General features: G+C 37.1%; 1 long non-coding RNA gene across 1 annotated transcript; it reads left to right on the plus strand.

Annotated features, from left to right (window-relative positions):
- Window positions 1-3637: 3637 nt before the first annotated feature.
- LOC129253735 (uncharacterized) lies at window positions 3638-10241 on the plus strand. The gene is made up of 2 exons (XR_010292717.1): window positions 3638-3887; window positions 8406-10241. It is a non-coding gene; the product is annotated as an uncharacterized LOC129253735 (long non-coding RNA).
- Window positions 10242-18626: the final 8385 nt, after the last annotated feature.

Here is an 18626-nt window from a genome sequence, read left to right on the forward strand (position 1 = left end):
CTCGGTTTCGTTTTTTCTGGGACGCACTGTATAGAAAAAAATTGAAGACAGGTAGATTTCTTTTATACCCAATTTTATGTTCACATGATAGGGTAGTACATCATGACAATTTAGTTTCTCATAAGACTTTTGCAATAAGTGAGAATAAAAAACATGGTTTTTCTCGGAATGGTCCAAAGTGGACCTAACCCCTTTTGCAACTAAACTCTTCAAATATGAAATACAATTTTTATGAATTCATAACTAAATTGTCCTTTTTCAAAAAAAAATATCGACACGTTCTAGGAAGAGGAATAAAAGATAGGCATCATTTTTATATGACAAAATGTCCTTAGGCCTAAAATGTCTCGATCCTATATAATAATAAAATATCAGCTCGCGCTTCGCGCTCGAATCATTTATTAAGTACTTTCTACATCCACTTCACAATTCCCCTATATACACAGTGCTTTAAATATTGCTTAAATTGACCCATTTCATATCGGAATTTCAAATATTATTTCCAGCTCGCGATCCGCGCTCGCATTATTGATTTTCATGATGAAAAATGAAATGTATTCAGAATGCCCAGATTTTGTCTAACTCTAAAACACGTGCATGCATGTTTATCAAGATACGCATCTTGATCTTATTAAAAACGTGCTAAAATTATCCAGTTTTAGATCAGAATATCAAAATTTTCTGCTCGCGCTTTGCTTTCGCATTATTAATGTAGGAAGATACCAAAAACTACCCATCATTTTTCATGAGTGACAAAACCTGAATCGAATGTCCCGTTGGGGGTTTTAAATCTAATTTTTTAGGTTGGAATATCAAAAATGTTCAGCTCGCGCTTCGCGCTCGCATTATTTAATCGTTGAAATATGTATTGTCTTAATGGCTAACTGCAAAACTTCCTTAACAGGTCCTTTTTCGACCAGGTCAGAACGCACGTTAAAAATTTCTGCTCGCGCTTCGCGCTCGTAGTAATTATCTAGTTACATACGCATCTTGTTCAGGTTCACAAACATTGCCCAGAATGTTCAATTTTTAGGTCAAAATACATGAAATTTATTTTTTTTTTCCTCGCATAGGGCTTATGAGATTATTGCACATTAATGTTGTTTATAACGCAAAGCTAGGAAATGAATGTTAGGACATGGGCGTTTTGTCCCCCCCCAAAAAAAAAAAAAAAAAAAATCACGACCAAGAAAAAAAAGAGAGAAAAGGAAAGGGATTATGGTGAAATATAATATTATTTTCCAAATTTTATGTCAAATACACTACTAAAAAAAAGTTAAGGACCACTTTTTAAAACGTACATAAAGATTTTATACAAGGTGTTTTATTTCTGGAAATACCTCAGTACAACTGTCCTAAATGTCCTTAAACACGCTGTAATCAATTTCACGCATAGGTGGTTTCAGTTGTTGCACAATGTCTCTAGGAGCCCTAGGGATGCTGGAAGCTGGCCTCAGTCAGCGAAGAGTAGCCAGAATGATGGGCGTGTCACACAGTGTCATTAGCAGAGCAAATCAAAGACACCGAGAGACAGGGCTATACTCCGAGAGACCCCGCAGTGGCCGACCAGTTTCGACAACCCCTAGAGATGATCGCTACTTGACGAATCTCAGCCTCCGCAACCGCTTTCACAGTGCACGCCGCCTCAACAATGACTTCGCTGCAGCAACTGGAGTGATTGTTTCCACTCAAACAATCCGTAACCGACTTCACAGAGCCAATATGCATGCCAGACGGCCAGCTCAGTGTGTCCCACTCACCCCTGCTCACAGAAGAATTCGTCTCAACTGGGCCCGGGAGCATGTCAGATGGACCAGACAGCAATGGCGTAGAGTTCTGTTCACAGATGAGAGCAGATTTTCCCTTGACCACAATGATGGACGTTCTCGAGTCTGGAGGCGACCAGGAGAGAGATTTGCAGACCCCTGTATTGCAGAACATGACCGTTATGGGGGAGGCAGCGTCATGGTGTGGGGAGGCATCACCTACGCCAACCGTACTCGTCTCTACGTGGTCCCAGGGGGAGCAATGACAGGAGTGAGGTACAGGGATGAGGTCCTTGAACCTATAGTGGTGCCATTTGCAGAAAATGTGGGACAAAACATCATTTTCATGGATGACAATGCCCGTGCCCACCGAGCTAGGGTGGTGACCGAGTTCCTTGAGGGCCAGGGGATTGAGCGTATGGAGTGGCCAGCGAGGTCCCCGGACTTAAACCCGATAGAGCACGTCTGGGACATGATGGGGAGGAGTCTCGAGCAGCTCGAAGCCCATCCACTTGGACTGCAGCAGCTGGGTGTGGCTCTGGAGGCTGCATGGGATGCACTAGACGTCAGAGACATCAATCGCCTCATCAGCTCCATGAGACAGCGCTGTGAAGCCGTTATTGCTGCAGGAGGTGGTCACACTCGTTACTGAACTGCCTGAAAGACACTCAGACATTCGTTTTTACCACTTCATGTCGGTAGCTGATACCCCTCGGGGCCCACTTTTCAGGATGTGCAGTGATGCGAGAGACATTGTGCAACAACTGAAACCACCCATGCGTGAAATTGATTACAGCGTGTTTAAGGACATTTAGGACAGTTGTACTGAGGTATTTCCAGAAATAAAACACCTTGTATAAAATCTTTATGTACGTTTTAAAAAGTGGTCCTTAACTTTTTTTGAGTAGTGTATATCGCGCTTCGCGTTATCATTATTTATTTAGGCCTTGTGAGATACCTCAATGTGTTTTTAAGAATAAAATTTCGGAATTTCTTTAACTTCTACCCCCATTTTATTTTTATTGTTTTATCTTGGTGCCCTCTACAAAAGTTCAACAAGCCCCCCCCCCCGTGCAACCCTGCTGAATAAATCACAGCTTCGCTACTGATGAGGAGATTGAGTCGATTGCTTCGAGATTGCATTATTCCCAAGAGGTTATCATTGATATTAATAAGGGCTATTCTAAACAACTAGTAAAGAAACTACAGCTCCCGTTCACACAATATTCTAGTAGGGCCTACTCTGGTGAGAAGTTAAACCAAATTGAGACCCCCCAAAATCGCTCGCGTTTCGCGCTCCCATTGATATTACATTATATATTCATGGATTTTTTGTTCAAGAACACATTAAAAAAGTGGTCTTTAATTGCCTTTTTTTATGTGATTATGTAATAAGATAATTCAAAATACATTCAAGGCATTTAAGCTACATTTAAGTTAGCCTGGCCGGGAGGGAGGGGGCGCCATTTTTCGAAAAGTACACATGGGCGCCAAAAATCAGGTCAAATTTGGGCCCCCCTCCCCACAAAATTTTGGATCCGCGCCTGGCTGGAAGAGCTCATTGTATAAAGCAACTTATTCACCACATGTTTGTTTTTACATGTGCGAATGGTCAGTCTGAGAAAATGGAGAATCAAGAGTAACCCAAGATTAACTACAATGCATGACAATGGAATGACATCATTACCTTCTTTTAGAGTTTAGTTTTTTGTGGATAATGGAGTATTTTGGACAGTATAAGACAGAAAGTTGGCAGATATCATTTTATCAATACTGTGGCAATATTCGATAAGACATTAATTAGAATAATTAACATCAAAATGAGAAAAGAGTTGGATATCATCAACATGTACAGTGTAATGAAGATTATCATATTTCAAATTGGTGTGATACAACTTGTAAACAGGATGGGGCCAAGTACCGACCCCTGTGGGAGATTTCAGCTAAATTACCCTTAATTACAAGTTTGCATAATCATGAATTCATTAATTTCTTTCAGGCTCCGGAAGGCAGTAAGCTGAAGATGACCGTTGTTAAATTTGGTGTGGAGCCAGATGCAGATTGCTTCTGGGATATGGTCACTTTATATTATCAAGAATCCATACTTCAGTGCCCTGAAACGTGAGTATGCTTGTCTGAAGACATGTATTATCACATCAAGGCAAGGGCACATGAAGCACATGTGCACTAATTACTTTATAAGTCCATATTCATATCGCGCTCACAGCTTACATAGCGCACATGCTATTTGTCCCAATTGTCAGCTCAGACATTTGCATATTCATGACATCTTTTTTTCCAGCAAACTCTGCTCGCCAGCGCATGCCGTCATTCTTATTCTCCTCAAAAGTTTCCTTTTATTTCGGGGTCAATTTTCTTTGTTCGAAATTGAAAACAAATTAACATTGGATTTCTCAATAAAATACGCCTTTGAAAACTTGATTAAATATCAACTACAATTAATGGACTACAACAGGCAGAGCTGCTCTTACGTAATATCACACCTGTTGTTTATTGTCTAACCTTGGCTCAATGCTCAGGCTTGCCTGCTGAGGTGAAAAGTTACATAAGAGGGATTACCAGGGTTAGTAGAGCCTGAAATGAAATGTCTTGGATCCTCTAATGAGGTTTTTTTTAAACAAGGGTATAACATCGTAGCTCAAAATCTGAGAAGCGGTTGTCCTCTAATGAGGGTTTGACGTAATGCAGAGCAAAGTTTCAAACATGCATTATCATGCATGCATGAATGATCTGAATTTCTAACCAAGTGCATAACAGATGCTATACTTTTCTATGTCATAATGAAATGCACTTTGTCAGACACTTTGATAGCCATCTTGGGTATGTCTCACCATAATCATCTCGTTCTTGTCCTTTTACTGTAATGCTCCAATAATTCCCTGTGATGCCGTCAGTGGAAAATGGTATAGAGGCCGCTCTCATTATGCTTTCTAAAACAAGTTTACTGGAAACCTTCTTTCAAACTTGACCTTCATTGGCAGTGGTGATTAAAGCCTTTCTAAAGCTTTAGTAAAGGTTCAGTAGTATGATCAAAGATACTACAAGGAGAAGATCGGACAGTACCAGTGGCGTACCTAGGATTTTCCGCAGGGGGGGCAAAATCGGCCGCCCAAAAAATTGACAAGCAAAAAAAAAAAAAAAAAAAAAAAAAAAAAGGTCTTCAAGCTCGTCAGGGGGGGGGGGGGCAATAAAGGTCTTCAAGCTCGTCAGGGGGGCATAAAAGGTCTTTCAAGTTCGTCAGGGGGACAGTGATATGTATTTTGTATGGGATGTGGCTCGTCAGGGGGGGGGCAGAGTGCCCCCCCCCCCTGTAGGTACGCTAGTGGACAGTACATAGACCGCGTAATGAAATGCTCGGGAAGAGCGCCCTACAGCATTGAGTAACAACCTTTTTTTACCTTTGCGTATGGCCAGATGGTTGTGTACAGACATATGAGAGAAATGGTGAAGGGTTGAAGGAATAGACGATTTTTACATTTAAATTTGTTTTTCTTCAATTTTGTTTATCTTCATTAAAGATGAATATATTTCAGAGGTTTCTGGGTAATAAAAGGTGGAATTAATTCCCATGCACCACCCTTGAGCCCTCTCAAAAATTCCCCATTAGTTTTTTACACAGCTGCATGCCGATGTATGATGGTTTAATTACTCAACACTAGTGGGCGTCCTTCCCCATGAGCATTTATTGAGCGTTTAGGAGCGTTCCAAAAAATCGCTGAAGTGTCCGATCTTCCCCTTGTAGTATCTTTGGTATGATCTATACTGCAGTACATGGGCGGAAATCCCAGGGGGGACAGGGGGGACGTGTCCCCCCTACTCAAAATAGTAAGGGGGACACAATATCAAATGTCCCCCCTACTATTTTTGGTCTTTTATGATGGTAAGAAATACATCATTCTAAATCGAAATAAAACATGTATTTTGGGACGATATGACCTTACTTTTGGGATGATAACCTTTTTTTGCTTGTCAAATTTTCCCGCCCCTTGTCCCCGTTGGCGGACCAGGGGGCCGAGGGGCCCACCACCCCCCCCCCCCCCCTCTTGGCGAAGAAAAAAAAAGAAAAAAGGGAAAGAAAGAAGGAATAGAGGGAAAAGAGAGGAGAAAAAGAAGAGAAGGACGACGAGTGCATAAAATAAAATGAGAGGAAGACTTGGAAAATAAAAATAATCTTTCGTGCCACTATATAAAATTTTCGCTCGCGCTTCGCGCTCGCATTGCCTGTTAGATGACCTACATATCTTGTTCAATATGGAGCTCGAATGTCAAGTTTAGAAGTCAATATACAAAACATATTTCACCTCGGAAATCGAACTTTCATTATTTTATGTGATTTACAAATTGATTTTTTAAAAGTGCTCTGTAAAAATGTCAGTTTTATGGTCTGAATATTAACATTTGCTGCTTGCGCTGCGCGCTCGCAAATTTTGATTTATCAGGTACCTATTATTTTTCATGAAGTTTTCAAAATATCCCTTTTCAGGTCTGATTGTTGAGACGTATCAGCTAGCGCGCTGCACGCTCGCATTTTGATAGGCGAGTTATATATGTTTCAATATTGATTATACAACAAACTACTTAAAATCCCCTTTTCATGAGACAGTTTATCAAAGATTTTAGCTCGCGATTTGCGCTCGCATTAATGGTCAAAAATATATTAACTGATGCATCCTATTCATAATTACAAAAGTAAAATGTCCAGTTTTTATGCCATAATATCAGATTTCGCGCCCTCATTAGGCATTAATAAATATGATATTAATTTAATAATCAAATTGTCCCTTTTGTTTCATCTCGCTTAGCAAGAGGAATAGGAAGATAGTCATCGTTTTCATATGATGACATGTCGTAAGGATGTCCCGGTCCTATGTCAAAGCTCAGAGTAATAATAATGAAAATATCAGCTCTTTTTTAAGTGCGATCCATATCCACCTTACAATTTTTCTACAAAGTGCTTGAAATATAAAGCTGAAATTGATTCTTTTTTTCAGATCGGAATATCAAAGTTTCATGATTTTCATGATTAAAGATGTAGTTAGAATGCCTAGATTCTATGTCTAAATATGAAACACGCGCGCGCATGTTTATTCAGATACTCAACTTGTTCTCTATTTAAATCATTATCCAGTTTCAGATCGCAATATCAAAATTGTTCTGCTCGCGCTTTGTGCTCGCATTATTAATGTAGGAAGACCCCATATTACCCATCCTTTTCATGATTTACAAAACATGAACAGAGTGGCCAATTTTTAGGTCTAAATCTCGATTTTTTTTCTGCTCGCGCTTCCCGCTCTCATCAATTATTAAATTATATAGCTATCCTGTTCACGATTACAAAAACTGATTAAAATTTTCCATTCTTTCTTTAGAAAGTTCAAAAATTTTCAGCTCGCGCTTCGCACTCGCACTTTTCTATTGTTGAAATATGTAACGCCTTCATGGCTAAGTGCAAGCAGTCCTTAACAGTTACCTTTTCAACAGGTACCAGTTCAAAACGTATATAAAAAATTTCTGCTCGCGCTTTGCGCTAGCATTATTAATACTCATCCTTTTCATGATTTACAAAACATGAATAGTGTCTCGTTCAGTAAATATTATAGGACTAAATCTCGAAATTTTTCGCTCGCATCAATTGTTTACTTATATACCTATTCTGCTTGAGTTACAAAAAGTTCTTAGAATTTCCATTCTTTAGGTGAATAAGTTTTTAAAAAATTGCTCGCGCTTCGCGCTCGCATTATTTGATAGTTAAATGCTACTTTAACAGGTATTTTTTCCATCAGTTCATTTGTACTCGCGCTTTGCATTCGTAGTAATTATTAAGTTGCGTACACATCTTTTTCAGGATAACAAACATTGCCCAGAATGTTCAAATTTTAGGAAAAAATACAAAAAAAATCAAAAAATTTGCTTGCGCTTCGCGCTCGCATCATATAAATAAGGATTATGATATTATATATTAATTTATAAGAATAAAGCTAAGAAGTGACTAATGAGGACTACCCCTTGAAAGAAAAAAAAATCATCTTCGAGCTGCCGATCGGGGAAATTATGGCTGAAACAAATTTCCGCCGCCGCCCCCCTATTGGCGAAGGCTGGATCCGCCCCTGTGTCCCCCTACCTTTTGGGAGAGATTTCCGCCCCTGCTGCAGTATCATATCGAACACTATGACATTACAAAAATGTAATGGTCATTGAATGAAATATTTACGAATTAGAATTTAAATGTGACATTTATCCTGCAAGTAGGATTTAAATGTAAATCTAGCACCCTTTCTCTATAATGTTCTTATTTTCTTTTATTTAAAATAGCTCTTTGACCACTTATTTTACATATTTTGTGATTGGATAATGGCAGAAATTATATTTTGAAATTTCTGCTGATTCTGAGGATGTGTTTAAAAGAAACGACAAAAACTACGTAGATATTGGATCAGGCACCTTATCAAATTAAGTTTTGATGTAAAATATTTTGATTTATCCAATAAAACACATATGTCCTTCCCACCATAACCATTTTTAGGACGCATGCATTCATATAATCATTTGGAAAAGTAACATACACTTTTGGGAGGATTTACCAAAAATAACTATTTACACCTTCCTTTATCTTTGAAGTGAATGTGGAAACGATCTCCAACCTGGTAATGTTCTTACATCTGAGAGTAACTTCTTCTGCGTGAGACTCTATTCAGATGACTATATGACTGACATAGGATTTGAATTCGAGTTCGAAGTTGTGTAACCAGTGAGTGATTATGTGGACACATCATCGCATTATACTGCAGAAGCAAGGGATGTTGGATAAAACATTTTAAAGGACTTTGTACATTAGGTAACTGAAATATATTTTTCAGAAATTTTGGGACACTATTACCAAGACCAAAGTTATCACCAACAATTATACAGTATTGTTTTGTAATTGACTTTTATTTCAAGGTGGAAGAGTCATTCAAGCAATTTTGGGGGAAAAAATGAATATCTCATTGGCAAATTGGCAGCAACATACTGTAAGCATTGGTCGGCAACAACTCACTTCTTTTGCAGTATAAGAACAAACATGATAAAGGAAATGATTTGACCATGGAACTTCAATTATAGAACAAAATTACAATGCCTCTGACACCTGTATGGTGGGGAGTTTTGACCACACACACCCAGAGAGCATGTACTTGACATAAACATAGAGTTCAGTATTTCAACTCATATCTTAATCTTTCATTGAGTGTTTGTGAAATTGTGATATTCTTTGAGTAGCTTGTAATAAGGGGAAACGTAAATCATACTTCTTTTGTCTAGTATTCACAGAGTCATACAGTAATATGGATTGATCAAATGCGAGTAATTAAACATGACATCAATATTAGGACACTAGACTCACTTTCATTACTCAGTGAAGTATTTGTCAAATGAATATTAACCATCATGACAATAGTAGTAATGATAATATCAATGATGAAATTTACAAATATTTGAGAACAACAAAATCAATATGTATACAGTATACCAAACAGAACCACAATTGTTGCATTATTGACATTACATTGCAAGGGTTGCAGACCTTCTGTTTTGGTTATTTTAAGAAAAACATTTCTTTAATAATGTGAATTCAATGCCAGTAATTTTCGATCTGCAGATGAGTGGAAAAATAATTAGACTTAAAAGGTGTGCTATTCAAAAATTGCAAGAAAATATTGTTTAAAATTAAAAAATATGTCTAAATGTATTTCACTGGTACCACTCAAAATAAAAGAGTGTTTTGATATTCACATGGGTGGATTCACTCATTCAAGACTGTTATGGTAGCAGGTATTTTGTTGACAAAAGGAAAAAATTTGGTTTGCTATGAAATAAAATGAACCTATTTTGTATCCTCAAAAGGGGGCATTACTTACGGAAAGGTACTTTTTATGTTAAATATTCAGGGTTCGGGACATACCCTCTGTGCCCCCGTTGATCCAATCCTGGTAGCACACATACATTCTATTTAATTATTACATATTTATGATTTAGATTAAAGGTATTATGCCTCATGGAATTGCCCCAATGTTACCAATGAAATGAAAAAAATAGGATTACATGTATGTAATTTATGATAACAATGATAGTAATCACAATATTAAGAATTAAAACAATAATATTGTTCAAATTTATAATCCATGTTTTATTCATGACCTACACTGTTTTGTGTTGTGTCAATATACTTTCATAAATCTTTGTGTCATTATGAAAACTATTCAGAGTAAGTTTCTTGGAAGATGGAAATGTTAAACTGTAAACTACAAATAATGGAATTACATATTTGATTTGTAACTTGGTTCTTGATGGGTTTCTATATTGTATGTTGTTGTAGATGTCATTATAACATTGTTTTAAGTATCTGTAATTTGATTACTATACTTTAATAATGGCTGTCCTTGAAAACTGAACTAATAAATCGTAGTAAACTGCAAATCATTTATCACTTTGTGTTTTATTTTGGAGTACTTGGAGTATATTTAATGGAACCACTTAATGGAATTGTTAAATGGTGACACGACACATGCTCCTGTGGTATTGCTCCAGTCTTAATATCTCAGAGGGCATAGGAATACAGTTTTTGGTTAAGAATGATGTAAAAATAATGATTACAGGTTTCTTTTTATTTGTGGAGGTTAGGTTTTATGATTGGCCTAATGTGCTGATTTTCCATCAGAGCAATTGTCGCCAGAGCAAACCTATTTAACAGCACCAAATTAAAGTTTGTGACTTTTTATTGTCATTTTTTGATAAATGTTGTTATTCTTACTTTGTTTTATTTTTCTATCCTTTTTTTAATAATTTACTGTCCAACCTGCATAGCAGCATGGAGATATGGGCGCCCTCTTTTCACGATTCAATTAATGGAAACGGTAGTGCTCCCCAAACTCTTAAAATCTACTTTGGATGGTGATTTGGCCCAATTGATATAATACCTCTACCATGTCTGCAGGGCAGGGTGTAGCAGGCGCTACAGTTCCACGGGTGGCTAAGAAAGCGCTATACTCTTGATCAATTAAGAACAGGTCAAAACTTCTCACTTAAGAAAGGTCATATATACTCGCAATATGATGCATTGGTTCATGAACTTTTCCTGAATAATGGCGGGTAAAAGGACATCTGAAAAAATAGGCGCTTTATGAACCAATATACATGTTGCTCTATAACAATGGTAATTCCACATGTTCAGGGAGAAATACAATTTTGTTTCACAGGACAATGGGAAGAAAATTAGAATATTTCATACAATAAAATACAAAAGAAATAGTGAGTGATGTCACCAGTTCCCTCGTTTTGGGATGTGCATGTATATGTTTTGTGAAATTAAGAGAAAGAAAAACAAGTGAAAAGAAAAAAATGAAAGGAGACGAGAAAAAAAAAAGGAAAAATAAGAGGGAGATAAGTGAATAATAGAAGCTTTGAAAAATATAAAGTCTTTTACTCTGTTACTGTATAAAATTTTTGCATTGCATATTCGACGAGATAGATATCTGGTTCAAGAGGCTTAAATGGAGCTTAAAATATAGCTTTGAAGACATTGTACAAAATAAATTTCAGCTCGGACACCAAGCTTTATTTATTTTGTATGATTTAAAAATTGATTTGACATTGTTCTCAATAAAATGTCCCGTTTTAAGGTCTGAATATCATTTTTTCAGCTCAACGCTGCGCAATGGCATTATTTGATTTGTGAAGCACCTATCCTGTTCGTGTATTCCATAAAGTTCTTTAAAAAAATCACTTTTCAAGTGTAATTGCCAAAACTTATCAGCTAATGAAGTGTGCGTACATTTTGATAAGTGAATTCTAACAAACTACTAAAATCTCCTTTTCATGACAGGTTTTCAAAAAATTCGATTGAATGATTGTTTTTAAAAAATGCTTGCGTCCTGTTCATAATCACTAAAAGTGCTTGAAATATTCTGTTTTCAGGCCTAAATATACAAGAAAACGTCGCGTTCTCAATAGGCCTATTTGAATAATGCATGAGATACATCCTTTTTTACGAATTTCTGCAAATATTCCTTGAATATTGTCCCCTTTTAATAGAGCGGAAAATCAAAAAGTCTCGGCGCGCTCTTCGGAAAAGGAATATGAAGATGGCCATCTTTTTTGTATGATGACAAAATGTGCTTTCCGAGGTTTATATTAAAAAAAAATCGTGCTTTGTGGGGTTCGCATGTCTGCTAACCATTGCATATCCTCTTCACAATTTCCCTAATAATGCTTTAAGTAGATCGTGCTCAAAATAGTCCTTGCAGGACAAGTCCACCCCAACAAAAACCTGATGTGAATAAAAAGAGAAAAATTCAACAAGCATAACGCTGAAAATTTTATCAAAATCCGATGTAAAATAAGAAAGTTATGACATTTTAAAGTTTCGCATAATTTCACAAAACAGTTATATGCACACACCGATCGGTATGCAAATGGGAGCTGATGACATCACTCACTCACTATTTCTTTGTATTTTATCTTATAAAATATGAAATATTCTAATTCTATCCCCATTTTCCTGTCAAACAAAGTTTTATTTCTCCCTGAACATATGGAATTACCATTGTTTAACAATTTGTGGTTCAGTCAAATCTGTAGAAATTGAAATATTGTATAATTCAAACAATAAAAAACAAAAGAAATAGTGAGTGAGGGACATCATCGATTCTCTCATTTGCATTTGACTAAAAAGTGCATATAACTATTTAGTGAAAAATAAGCGAAACTTTAAAATGTCATAACTTTATCATTTTACATCCGATTTTGATGAAATTTTCAGCATTATGCTTGTCTGATTTTTCTCTATTCATTCACATCAACATTTTTCTGAGGTGGACTTGACCATTAAAGGGGAATGAACTTTTTGAAGAAGTGGGCCAAAGAAGCAGAACAAAGAAAGTTTGAGAAAAATCGGACAAATAATGAGAAAGTTATGAGCATTTGAATATTGCGATCACTAATACTATGGAGACCCTCCACTAGCGTACCTACGGGGGGGGGCAGAGGGGGCACTCTGCCCCCCTGACGAGCCACAACCCATACAAAAGACATATACCTGACGAGCTTAAAAGACCTTTTTTGCCCCCCCCCCCCTGACGAACTTGAAGACCTTCAATGCCCCCCCTGAAGAGTCTGAAGACCTTTTTTTTTTTTTTTTTTTTTTTTTTGCTTGTCAAATTTTTGGGCGGCCGATTTTGCCCCCCCTGTGGAAAATCCTATAAAATGCCACCAAAATGTCTCTTTTTGCTCTTTCTTATGGTGATACAAACTCTTTATACATAAAATCTGTAGTACATGCCCTCCTATAGAAAGAATACATGATCTACCAATTTTTCTCAAACTTTCGTTGATCTGTTTCTTGATTTGTCTGTTTTCACACAAGATTTCTTGTTCCAAAGGTTTCATTTTCCTTTAAATTAATTTTGTTCCCTAGATTGGAATAGAAAAAAAAACAGCTCTTGCTTCGCGTTCGCATAATAATTCATTTAGGAAGGTAACCCATCCTTTTCATATTGACAAAATGCGTCTAGAATGCACCGTTTCTGGATCTAAAGAAAAAAACAGCTCTCATTGTTTCTAGAGATATACAGGCTTGTTCTTAATTTAAAACGTGATTTAACTCATTGCACGCCTTTAATATAATCCGTCCTTTGCCACATATGAGTGCAACCATGACAGAAGAGGGGTTTTACTTGGAAATTTGCGAATTTGACCCTCATTAATTTTTACTAGCTTTATTGTAAAAGAATTAAATCTTTGTCTGTGCACCATATTGCAGTGGCGTAAATCCGGTACGAGCAATGGGGGGGGGGGGGTGATAGCAATATATTGAAATGAAAATTCAAAAATTTAGAAGACACTCCCCCCCCCCCCCACACACACACACACTAAGGGCTATATATACGGGATATAAAGTCATGTACACTGATGTAGGCCTACATAATAAGCCTACTACTATCTTTCGGTTAAAGGCCTATAACTATATTTTTTCGATGGCTATACTGTAATCGATTTGTTAAACTGTCATATATATATATATATATATATATATATATATGTTAGCGAGCAAGCAGTAGCGTAACAGGCGGTGGTCAGGGGGCAAGCTGCCCCCCCCCCCCCTGGCGGATTTCACCGGGAAAATTTAAAAAAGGAGAAAAGGGAGAAAGAGAGAAAGGGAAAGAAAGAATTAAGAAAGAAAGAAAGGGAGGGAGGGAAATGGAAAAAGTGAAAAGAAAGGGACAGAAAGAAAGAACATAAATAGAGAAAATGGAAGGAAAGCGGGAAAAGGAATGAAAGAACATTTGAGAAAGTACAAAATATCCTAAAATATACTAATATATTAGCATGATTAGCAAGAGAGGGATATATTATGACTCAATGGCACAGGCAAGAATGGCGGGAAAATGGGAGAAAGGGGCAAAAAGAAACGGGAAATGAAGGTAGCCAAAAGCTAAATTGAAAAATCAGAATATGAAAAAAAGGGACAAGAATAAAAAAGAAAAGAACTTTCGACCGGGCTGCCGAGGATTGAAAAATATAAAGAACGGGAAGAAAGGTGGATGGCGTCTATAAATATAAGCTTGCTAAATTTTATGCAATAATGGTCGCAATAAAAAACAAATCCTTAGCCGAGGGCTAGTTATATATCCCCCTAGCCCTATGTCATAAAAGCTTTACGCCTGCTAGATTTACCGTAAAAAGCCTCTTGATGTTTACTTTGGCTAAGAAATTGCCAAAGCTAATATCACATAATTAGAATTTAATTCCAAAATCTTTTTACAAAAGGCCAAATTTTTCTGGCTCGCTTCGCCCGCCGGCGACTTTTTACAAATTTTACCCTTTTTCTATGTTGTGCTGCCTCAAAATATTTCGTTTATTATCTGCAACCGCTTTGAAGTTATGTGTTGTGTATATACCCGCGGTTTGATAAAAAGTGCCCATCTGCAATGTTTAAAAATATCACGTGCATGACGTGGTTCCTGGGGCTCCGCCCCGGACCAGTGATGGCACCAAGGGGGAGGCACGGAGGCATTTGCCCCCAGTGAGTAGGTCCCCCACGTGCTCCCCCCCCCCCCGAAAGTTTGAAAAATAAAAAAAAGATGTGTAGTAAATGTTGTCATAAGCTTCCTACTAAAGCTGCAAAGTGCTCCAAAACAGGTTTTTCGTTCTTTAAATTTTGAAAAAAATTTCATCCATACACTTTAGCTCCCAATAATATATGTCAACATAAATCTTTCAGGTCATTATATAAAATTCAAAATTTCGGTCGCGCTACGCGCTCGCACTAACTGTTGACTGTAAATAATCTGTTTACATGGGGCATAAATATCCAGTGTTAAAGGGATGGTCCGGGCTGAAAATATTTTTATCTTAATACATAGAGTAGAATTCACTGAGCAAAATGCCGAAAATTTCATCGAAATCGGATAACAAATAATAAAGTTATTGAAGTTTAAAGTTTAGCAATATTTTGTGAAAACAGTCGTCATGAATATTCATTAGGTGGGCTGATGATGTCACATCTCCGCTTTCCGTTTTCTTATGTTATTACATAAAATCATAATTTTTTCATTATTTCATACTTGTGTGAATAATATGTCTCCCTTATAATGAAATAAATAGCAATAAATTTATAATGCCCTAAATCAGTTGTCAATCCAATTTTTCTAGTTCTTGGAGGAAAAAATTTGAATAAACTTAATTTCATATAATAAAATAAAAAAGAACAAGTGGAGATGTGACATCATCAGTCCACCTAATGAATATTCATGACGACTGTTTTCAAAAAATGTTGTTAAAATTTAAAATTCAATAACTTTGTTATTTGTTATCCGATTTCGATGAAATTTTCAGCATTTTGCTCAGTGAATTCTACTCTATTTATTAAGCTATAAATACTTTCAGCCCGGACTATCCCTTTAATGCTTCTCGCGATTATAGTTTTCATTTTCGTTTTAGCAAGATACACATCCTGCGTATTCATAATTTCATAAATCAAAAATTTTCAGCTCGCGCTACGCGCTCGCATTAATAATTGCTAAGTTGGATAACCATCCAGTTCATGATAACTAAAAGTACTTAGAACGTCCAGTTATCATCTCAAGATATCAACAACTTTCAGCTCGCGCTTCGCGCTCGCATATTTGGTGAGATATAATCTTTACGATCAAATATGCAAACAGCTGGTCCTCAACAATAACAGGGCGCTTTTCAAGTCAGTGCCTACATTGAAAAAAAATAGCTCACGCTTCTCGTTCGACTTTGTGAAATAGGCAAAATAAAATTGTTTGCCCCCCAAATGTTTTTTTGCCTCCTGGTGCCGCCACTGCCCCGGACCCAATCCGCATAGCACTGGCCCTCAAAAGTTCTACAACAAAGAACAAAAAAGAAAAGATGAAAGGAAAGGAAGATGTAATATATGATGTTATTTTCTGAATACCTTGTCAAAATCAATCTAAAAATTTGATTATCATGAAAAGGTGATTATTTTTCTCGCTCGCTTCGCTCGCTCGGGACTTATATTAAGCAACTTTTTGCCGCGCGCGCCATGCTGTGCCCCCTCTTTTTTGTTCTTATCACGCATTGAGCTGCTTCCCCCTAATAATTGGAAGACAGTTCGAATTGTGTAAAAACAAATTATTTCGAGTGATTATCACATCACGGGCAATGTATACGAAGGTATATACTGTAAATGTGTACATTATATACTACCATCTTTCGGTTGAAGGCCCATCACGATTTTTCCGAATGCTATTTTTCACGGTAGGCCTTAAGGACTTGTTGGAATATAAAGTAAGCCAAATGAATTACAGTAAACTTAAAATGTGAGCGAGCGAGCAAATTTTCAATGGTTGGAAGAGAGAATGATGACCAAAATCTTCTTTCAAGGGGTGTGTATAATTATTGCAAAATGAGATGAAAAAGAAAATGATGAGATCATGATTATCGGGGTTAAGGGTTCTTAATGAAATGATTATAGGCCATCACAGGTCGCAATATTGTGGAAAACGTGGAAATAGAAAATGATGCATATCAAAAGGAAAACATTGCATGAAAGGCGGAAAGATTTTGAGTAATCTTTAAGATTACATTCGGAGATGATGCAACATTCACCTTTTTAGCAAAATTCATATTTAAGATATTTATTAGATTGTTATTTAAAATCTCCTATATAAACGGATGAAGTTGTCAACTGTGTGGGAAATATTGCTAGCTCAGTCGGTAGAGCGGGGGTTTCGGATTCCGGTGACCCGGGTTCGATTCCCAAGTGGTGCGCTAGTGCCCTTTGGTAAGGCATTTATCTTCATTACCAGGTCCCTCGGAGAGGACCTTAAGCCGTTGGTCCCCTGGTTGCTTGCTCACAGGCATTCGTGCTTTCTTAGCAGTCAGGTAAAACAACCTCGGTATAACTTGCCTCTGTGTTTCATTAACGGCATGTTTGACTTTGTCTATGTCATCAAGTTCCTGTGTTTTTTGTACAAAATTTATTATTCCCCGCTTCCACAAAGATGCTAGGATGTGAACCCCCCCCCCTCCCCCAGTTCACCTCCGTATTCAAAGGATGTTTTGATTTGTTTATGATCAATCAACATATTTAAAAGTATCATATAGTTCATATGGACGTATTATAACCATACTCTCATGGTGCAGCGTACATAATATTTGGAATAAGCTAAACGTATGGCGATTCAGTGTCATTGCCACATTCTTGTAAGAATAAATTGAGCGCGGGAGCGAAATTGATCCAACTGAAGCACTTTTACTGCAGTGAGTAGTATTATTCATTTGATGATTAGAAAAAAAACATATTGTTTTTTGTCTTGAAAGGGGAGGGTGGTTGTACATACCGACCCCCCCCCCCCCCCGGGGTTTACGCCAGTTCTTGCGATGCAAGCCTCACTCTTGTGCTTGTGTTTGAGCAATCTTCAAACGCTCTTTGTGCAATGTAAATGAGAGTTTATAGCAGTTCACGGTTCATTATGCTAGTCGAACAAGGCAGGCAGTGTAAAAATGTCCAGTTTCAGATCGGAATAAAAATTTAAACTTGATCGCGCTTCGTGCTCGTATAGTTGACTCTAGAAGGTACCCTTCATATTCCTGTTTACAAAATTTGAAGAATGTTCCGTTTTTTAGGTCTAAATGTAAAAATTTTCAGCTATGTGCTCTTATTACTTTTGTTTAATAATATAATAGTAGAAAGCAGAAACTATTCACTTCAGACATGGGCGGAAATCCCAGGGGGACAGGGGCACGTGTCCCCCCTACTCAAAATAGTAGGCCGACAGAATATCAAATGTCCCCCTACTATTTGTGTTCTTTTATGATGGTAAGATAGATACATCATTCAAAATCGAAATAAAACATGTATTTTAGGACGAGATGACCTTACTTTTGGGGTGATAACCTAATTCTTTTTTTTTTTGCTTGTCAAATTTTCCAGCCCCTTGTCCCCCTACCTTTTGGGAGAGATTTCCGCCCCTGACTTCAGACGATGTCCAGTTTCAGATCTGAATATAAAATTTTCAGCTCGCGCCTCGGTCGCGCTCGCCTTAATTTTTATTTATATACGATATATACGCATCTCAATTTTTAGACAAAATATGAATGAATTTCCAAAAATTTAAGCTAGCGCTTGGCGTTTGCATTATTCAATTAGGGATTATGAGATACAATTATCTTGTTTACAAGCCAAGTTAACTGTTATAGGAAGAAAAAAAATCAGCCTTTTGCAGCAGATTTGGGAAAATGTGGATGGAAATATTTTTTCACCCTCCCCCACCCCCCCCCCCCATTGCAAAAGCTTGATGCCGCTTATGAAATACG

The sequence above is a fragment of the Lytechinus pictus genome, chromosome 2 (genome assembly GCF_037042905.1).
Source record: "Lytechinus pictus isolate F3 Inbred chromosome 2, Lp3.0, whole genome shotgun sequence".
Taxonomy (NCBI): domain Eukaryota; kingdom Metazoa; phylum Echinodermata; class Echinoidea; order Temnopleuroida; family Toxopneustidae; genus Lytechinus; species Lytechinus pictus.